Raw genomic sequence first — 7,500 nt, 5'->3', positions numbered from 1 at the left:
CATCATTACAACTTTCTGTTTTTTGGGCTTTCTTTTTCATTCGGCTTTTTCTCTTTCTCTCTCTGTTTTTCTTTCGTAGGTTTTGCAATTCTGATTCACTCAGTGGCTTTTTCTCGTTTCTTTCATTTCTTTTCTGTTCTCTATCCTTTGCTTTGAAAACACTATACTTTTCAACATCTCTCAACTTTTTACAGAATACTTTTGACCTTTCAGTACTTGTTTTTGCCATTTCTGACTGCAACAGTTTAAGACTAACTTACTTCTTACAGGACATAGAATGAAGGAACATTTGTCAGCAGACTTACAACAAAAGTACATGCTCGAAGCATTGAGCATGTCATTAAACAGCATACAGCTGGTCATATTTCTATTGATATAAAATCTTGCTATAAAGAAACTTTTACCTTTTTAAATTATACTTTAACTGGATACAAACATAAAATACTACTCACTTCTTTTTGATACCGCTAATAATATATTTCTTATTTTGTTATTTATTTTCCATTTTACAGATGAAAGCAATAAAAACAGCATTTTACTTCAGTGGCATTAATCTGAACATTGTTAGTGGTGAATGAAAAGCTCTTTTCTGAACATCCCAAAAATGTCACGCCCGCAACAAATTTTGGTCACGTCCTCAACACAATATTTTTGTTAATAAATCCATGGTAACAAGTAATTTCTATAATATCTTTTTAGATTTAAGAAGTGCAATTACTATTCCATTTAGTTAGTGTATGAAGTCTTTTTTGAAGGTTTTCAATTCACAGGAAATTTGAACTAACCGAAGGCAATTCAAATCAATGGTTGTTTTTGGAGTCACGTCCGCAACACACTTTGAAAAATTATTTTCTCTGGATCTTTAAGAGATAGTCAAAATGTTTTCTGGCAAAATGAAAGTTACCCCTAGGGGTAATTTTATGACATGATTCATTTCAATTCAAATAGTTTGGATCTGGTTTTAGGAGACATTTAATACCCAAATTTTGCCTCTAAATGTCACGTCCGCAACGTGGAATTGACCAAATGCAAACTTTGCAAATTTTGTATTGTTTGGTTTATGAGTTTTGTTTCGTTTACCATGTGAGAAATTATAAGTCAAGCACCAATTAAAGCTTGCACATTTCGCATCGTTTTTGAAGTTATTTTCAAAGATTGACTCCTGCTTCTGTGATGTTGTGCTTATCCTCTAAAGCCCTTTATCCTTGAACAATGAAACAGGTTAGTTTGAGGTTTACATGTTCGGTTTTCTGAGAATGTTTTCGAAATTCAAGGACAAATTGCCCGCACATACAACAACCGCGGAACCACAAGACTATTAAGCGCTTGAGACCCTTAATTTTTTGTGAATCCACAGTCCACCAAGACAGCCGGCGAATACCACCCGCAATATCTCCTCTCCTTGCTCCAGGTCTTTGGTCTGCAAATACCGTTGCCAGGCACTGTCCCCACGGGGATCTTGGACAGGTTATTCCAGAACTCTCCCCAGCCCTGAGACAGCTGCAAGTAAATCAAATTGGGGCAGTGTTGGGTCAGACAGCCCACGTTGGCGATGTTCCGTAGGCAACTGATTAAGCAACACAGCAACTAACAGAGTGAGGCCGAGAGATCTTTTCGCTCCTCCTCCGTCAGGTCGAGGAAAAACATGTGGATGGCAATGTGCTCGGACAGCCCCAGCAAGAGAGACAGGCAACGGGTCCTGGCCTGCCCGACATCGGTCAGTTCGTAGACATCCAGCTGGTTGACCAGGGCACATGCGGCAAGCATGATTACAGCACCGGGAGGTGGCTTCGGAAACTTGACCGCCTTGTTCAGTCAGCAGCGCGTAAGGACAGTTCTGGTCATAGTCGTTGCTTCCTTGTGACGAGCAGGTTCTTGTGATTGCTGTCCCCGCGCAAAGACAGTTCCTCTTGCAGGTGTTCATCGTGTCTTCGATTGTCTGCTTGACCAGGGTCTCCCGCAGGTTGTGTTGGGCTGCTGGCGAAGTCTGCCAGGGAACTCTTCGTTCTTACTCGCCCTCCCCGCAGAGCACTGCGATGGTAAGAACAACATGAACATGTAATCAGTCACTGGCTGGCCCTCCTAAATCTGCTGTCATGATTGAATTTTGTGGTATAAATATTTCGGTGATCTGTAAGTTGTGTTTTTTGGTTTGGTTTTTGTTTTTCTGTCATCTCTCTACCCTTCAGCTCAAGAATAATTCATAAGTTAAAGGAGAAGGTCATTCCAAAATGGCACGTTTTTTCCCCTTTTGTCAATAGAAAGGTAATGTAAACATTAGGTACTCACGGAAGTTTCAACTTCCAAAGAGCTTTCTATCCTTGTGAAATTCTTGTTCAAGGTAGCCTAAAAATCGTGCACGATCGCCACCATCTTCGAATATACTTAACAGCCTGGCGGTGCTACCGTTACGTCATTGGGTTCAACCTGAAGTTTGGCGGGAAGCTTGAACACTCGACTCGTCCTTTTAAAGTCATTATTTTTTGTAATTTTTAAAAACTCCTTTTGCAGTCATGCGTTTTTGTTCAGCACCGTACTGTTCAAATAGGTCTTAAAGAGACGGCAAGCAAGGTATTTCATTCCATTGTTTACCGGTTAAAAGAAAAAACTTGTCAAAGCAATGGCTAATCAAGCTTGGCGGGGACAAAAAGTTCTTGTATGTTCCACCACGAGTGGTGAAGATTATAGGCCAACAGTGATGCAAATGCATAAGTGACTCTTCGTTGACTGGCATAAGAGCCCTCTCTGGATTCAAAAGGCCCTCCTGACGGCAGAACTCGGCATAGCTGCTGGGCGGATAAGTAAACCCGACATGTAGATAGAGCGAGGCCCTGAGTGAGAAAAAAACTGGCATCTGTCTGTCAGGAGAGCTGGAGGAATGGGGGTTGGAGTTTCCGCGGCTTGTGGGGCCAGGTGCCGAAAGCACTGCAACTGAAAACGCGAGAGACAATCCGCAATAAGGTTAGCTTTTCCACGAACTGATGACAAAATGAATGGGGCACTGCCAACAATGTCAAGTAACACAATGCCTGTGGCATCTGACGAGACTTGGAAGTCAGGGAGAGGGGCCCAAGCAGGCATTAACAAGAAACTAAGACCATCCCAGCTCTGAAACAAATCTGGCCACCAAGTGAGGTCCAGATGAAACGCCCAGTTTAGCTAAATAGGGTGGTCGTCATACCTTAATGTACATAACAAGTTAATCGTCCGGCGGAGAAATGTCCTCCTCCTCATGTTCACGTCTGGTACGTTGACATTTGGTATATGTTGTTCTGCACCGTCTTTTATCATAATTGTGTCAGTTTGTTCACAGACTTTTGCTAAGTGATGACTGCTATCAACGCTTTCCTTTTTGTCATCGCTAATATGCAAAAGACGATTCTCCTCTTGGTCACTGAAGGAGCATTTTACATAAAAATAGAGGAAACGAGCCGTGGGAAATGCAAAACTGCCTTCAGAGTTACTTTTTCGAAGTGGTAAACATAGGCCGCTTTGACCACTTCATTGTGAGCAGAAACATAGGAATACTCCAGCTCGTTTTCTTCATCAATCTGAACTTCCTCAGCGTTAGTTTGTCCCATTCTCTGTGATGAGAAAGTTAAACTTTGTTGGATTTCTTTTGTTGTGTAAAGTCTTTTCAACTTGATGTACATTTCTGTGGTCATTTAAATCATTTTCCTTTTAGTTTGCACAATTTTCGTTTTCCCTCATTAATCCATCCCCTGTGATACCCCAGTCTCTGATAAATGCCGTTGCTTAATGATGATTAACAGTCATGTTTCACTGCAGTTTTTGTCATTACAACAAAAACGATACAAAAAAATAACAACAAAAGAAAAAAAGAAAGGAATAAACGACCTCTTTGTTGTGAGCAGGAATGTGGGAATACCCCAGCTTTTTTCCTCATCTATCTCAACCTCCTGAACGTAGTTTGTCCCATTCTCTGTGATGAGAAATTTAAACTTTGCCGGATTTATTTTGTTTTGTAAAGTCTTTTGAACTTAATTCCAGTTTGTAGAGGTTGTGCTTTACCAGCTTGTACCACAGCAGAAGCACCTCTGTTTTGTCTATAAACGATACCAATTGGCCAACTAGGATTCAGGGAGCATTGCAGGTGCTGTTTTGTTCCGCCAGAGCCACTAAATCTCCTACTTTGGCTCATCCTGCCGGTCTTCCAAATATTCCTTCGTCAGTGCCACAGCCAATTCTTTCCTCTGGTTAGCAGTTCTCCTGTCATGGGTTCGTTCCACTTGCTTTTGGTGTCTCAAGGCGGCCGGGAGAGAAGTCTTCATTGCATCAGTGCAGTCACTGCCAGAAAGGGAAAAAGAAAAAAAGTCAATAATTCAGTTGGGAAAATTGAAAACTATGATCTGGACACGATCATAACACCAGCACACTAGTTTGGTGTGCAACTTAATTCCTTGTCTAGTTGAATGTCACTGATTTAAATTTATAATTTTTTGGTTTTGTATTTTAAGGAGTTTTTGTTACGTTATGTATTACATTTTTTACACACATACTCATGAACGTGTGGGGAAAAAAAAAAGAGAAAAAAACCTAAACAAGAAAAGGAACTATTGTTATTACTTTTAAAATCATGAGGAATGTCACCATCTGTCGTTCACTTGACAAGTTTCTAAGCTCGTGATCACATTGGATGAGAAATGCGGAACGCAAAACTTGAACTCCAGCAAGCTTGCCGGTGAGACCATAGATTACTTGCTTTAGGTGTGCCGAGAAGGCGGCACAGGAAAATCGATCCCCACTTTTGTTCTGTAAAAGAGAATAACAGATAGGTATCTTTAAATGGCATGTGACACAAAGGAAAGATTGTGTGACAAGCATGTTTCATCTTTAAACAAGTCACAAGCATGTGTGATATATATGTCCACACCAACTTGGAGAAGTTGAATGCATAAAAGCACGATGGATATTCCACACAGATGAGAACACTAATATGTACAGCCAAGGCGCACACCAAAAAATGTGTGTACTTTGTCTCCTCACAGGAGACCAGGAGGGTGTGTTATTGCTCTAAGCACCCCAAGACCAGAACAGAATAATCTCTATATGCTTGTAAACACCCTGACAAAAAGCAGTAGAATGTTTTTGGGCCGTCACACATCCCCAGCTTAAAAAACAGGGGTGAAAACTCGAATGTGCACATTTCAACAACCAACATTAAGGGTGACTTTGAAACAAGTGAATGCCTTGGCATGGGAGCTATTAAGGATTTAACGAGTGAACAACCCTATGGTGCAAAATTCGGGGTTTGGCTGGATCCTTGACTGGGCCAAAGTAGGAGTATTTAAATCACTTTCTTCACCCCAAAAGTCCAGAATTTGAAAGTTAACTTAAGGTGGCTCGATAGTCCAAAAATGGCAAATTTTGTTAACAGTTGTTAATCAGTCTACCTTCACCCATGGCCTGTTTTTAGAGTCAATAGCACTGGACAGCATTCAAAGAATAATTTCCAACAAGTTCTTGGCAAATACCTTACATTCCTGATAAACTCCCACCCCCTTTTCCGGAAATCAAATTATGGGGTAACTAGTAAACACAATATATCCAGTATGCTTCATAGTGGATAACTGAGATTTGGCACACTGGTAACTGATGTCCAGAGCTGTGCAATGAACTAGGATTATCAACTTACTATGAAATGATTGCGATTAACGCTCTCTCAAAAAAGTGAAAAAAGTGCGCATGAAGTCCTTGGACAAAAAATAGCACAAATCATAACAAAAACCTTATTGGTTCATTGCAAAGCTCTATTCATACTTAACATTTTGTCAAAATTTTGTTTGAGTATTCCAAATATTCTTTGAGATATTACGTTTACCATGCCCAAGTAAGTCTCAAATACGGAATTTAAGAAAAATGAGTGTAAAAGATGAGCAGTACAATTTGAATCAAAGTTAAGTCTTAAAAGGCTCCAGCTTCATAATGTGGCCCTTCAAGTACCTCTAAAGTCTCAGTGTATCCTTTCTTGAAGTTTCTAATTTGCCTTCTCTTCTTTGAATGCTCTGCACTCTTTGTGTGAGAATGGCGTAGTCTATTGTGGTCAAGTTTTTTGCAGGCATTCTTGCAGTGTACTCCCGGGTTGATTCCTAACTTTTGAAGGACTAAACTTATTGAGACTGCACCATCATTAAAGTGTGAGACTGCCAGAAATACAGCAAGTTCAACAGTGTTCAAACCAGAGTGGGTTTCTTTTTTTGCTCGTTGCCAAATAAGGGCATTGATGGCCTCGTTTTGATTCTGAGTGCCTCCATGGAGACAACAAGTGAGGAGGTTCCTGTCACTCAGATCTTCAAAGGTTTCATGGATGGCATCAGCAACAGCCCTGGGAAGAGGATGGCTATGGTGGTAATCAGATGTTCCCAGGGCTAGATCCTTCTGATAGCCACACCAGGAATCCTCTCCATTTGGACAAAGGTTATGGTCAGGACTGTCATCGGTTGACTGGGAGTGATGCCATATAGCCATGACAGCATTTTCCATGTCTTGAATGTTATGGGTGTTGTTTCTAATTGCCCTCCCATAGTAGACTTGAAGTTTGTCAATAGTGTTATTTGTTAGCCTTCCAGCTCCACCAATTGGCTTACCATCATCAAGACGGGTTTGTCCCGGTCTCTTTTTCAGAGAGCGAAGGCATGAGCCAAGACGCTTTTGAACATGGCCAACACACTCCAGTTTCATAACATCCTTATCACCATAGACAGCTTCCTGAACAATAAGTTTGTGGCCTTTGCTATCACCATCTCCCAAAAATTCAGTGTAGCAAACTGAGTAGTTCTTGACTGATCGCTGGAATACAGCCAATAACCCAGAGGCATCCATTGATTCAGAACTGCCCAGGTAATTAGCCTCTCAGAGATGCTGGTGTGCTTCCCACCAGTCCTGGAATTCTTGGGTACCTTCCTTACCCCTCCATCCAGTACATTCCTTACAGGTCTTGGACATAACCTCTACATCAACCACTTTACCCGTGAATGTGGACAAGGCAGTGACAACTCCGTATGAGGATGAATATCCTCTTTTCCTCCGTGTGCCATCTCCTGAGACTCCAATGTCAAATTTTCCATCTTCTTGTGGCTCATAAAAGGTTTTTACTTCCTCTACAGCATTTGCCATACTCTGCTTACAGACAGCCTGTGCAGCACTCCTCACAACAGCAACATGGTCTCTGTAAGAATTTTCATTCATTGGAGGGGGCATGTTCATGACACAAGAAAATTTTGCAAGTGCTTGATGGCCGATACCAAGTTTCTAGTAGCCACAACTATCCTCCTGTTTACCTCGAATGCTTGGCTCCCTTCGATTTTTGAGGAAGAGTAAAATTTCTCAAAGAACTTGCACTTTTGGTTCTTTCACTTCAATACAAAAAGGGAAGCGAAACCCATCTTGGCGCCGCTGTCTTCCTGCAACTCGACACAGCCATGCTTGCAAACAGGACAACACAATAAATGGAAAACTGCTGAAAGCACAGAAATGTCA

General features: G+C 41.2%; 1 protein-coding gene and 1 pseudogene across 1 annotated transcript in view; one reads left to right on the top strand and one right to left on the bottom strand.

The window, feature by feature from the left end:
* LOC138032106 (uncharacterized) overlaps positions 1 to 7,500 on the top strand; it is an 86,613-nt gene that overhangs the window by 18,160 nt on the left and 60,953 nt on the right. The gene's annotated exons all lie outside the window — the stretch shown is intronic.
* Positions 5,926 to 7,500, bottom strand: part of LOC138031449 (uncharacterized) — a 2,835-nt pseudogene continuing 1,260 nt past the window's right edge.

Source organism: Montipora capricornis, chromosome 14 (assembly GCF_036669925.1).
Source record: "Montipora capricornis isolate CH-2021 chromosome 14, ASM3666992v2, whole genome shotgun sequence".
Lineage (NCBI taxonomy): Eukaryota > Metazoa > Cnidaria > Anthozoa > Scleractinia > Acroporidae > Montipora > Montipora capricornis.
Note: the sequence above shows the minus strand (reverse complement) of the source record. Positions and strands in the feature narration are given on the sequence as shown.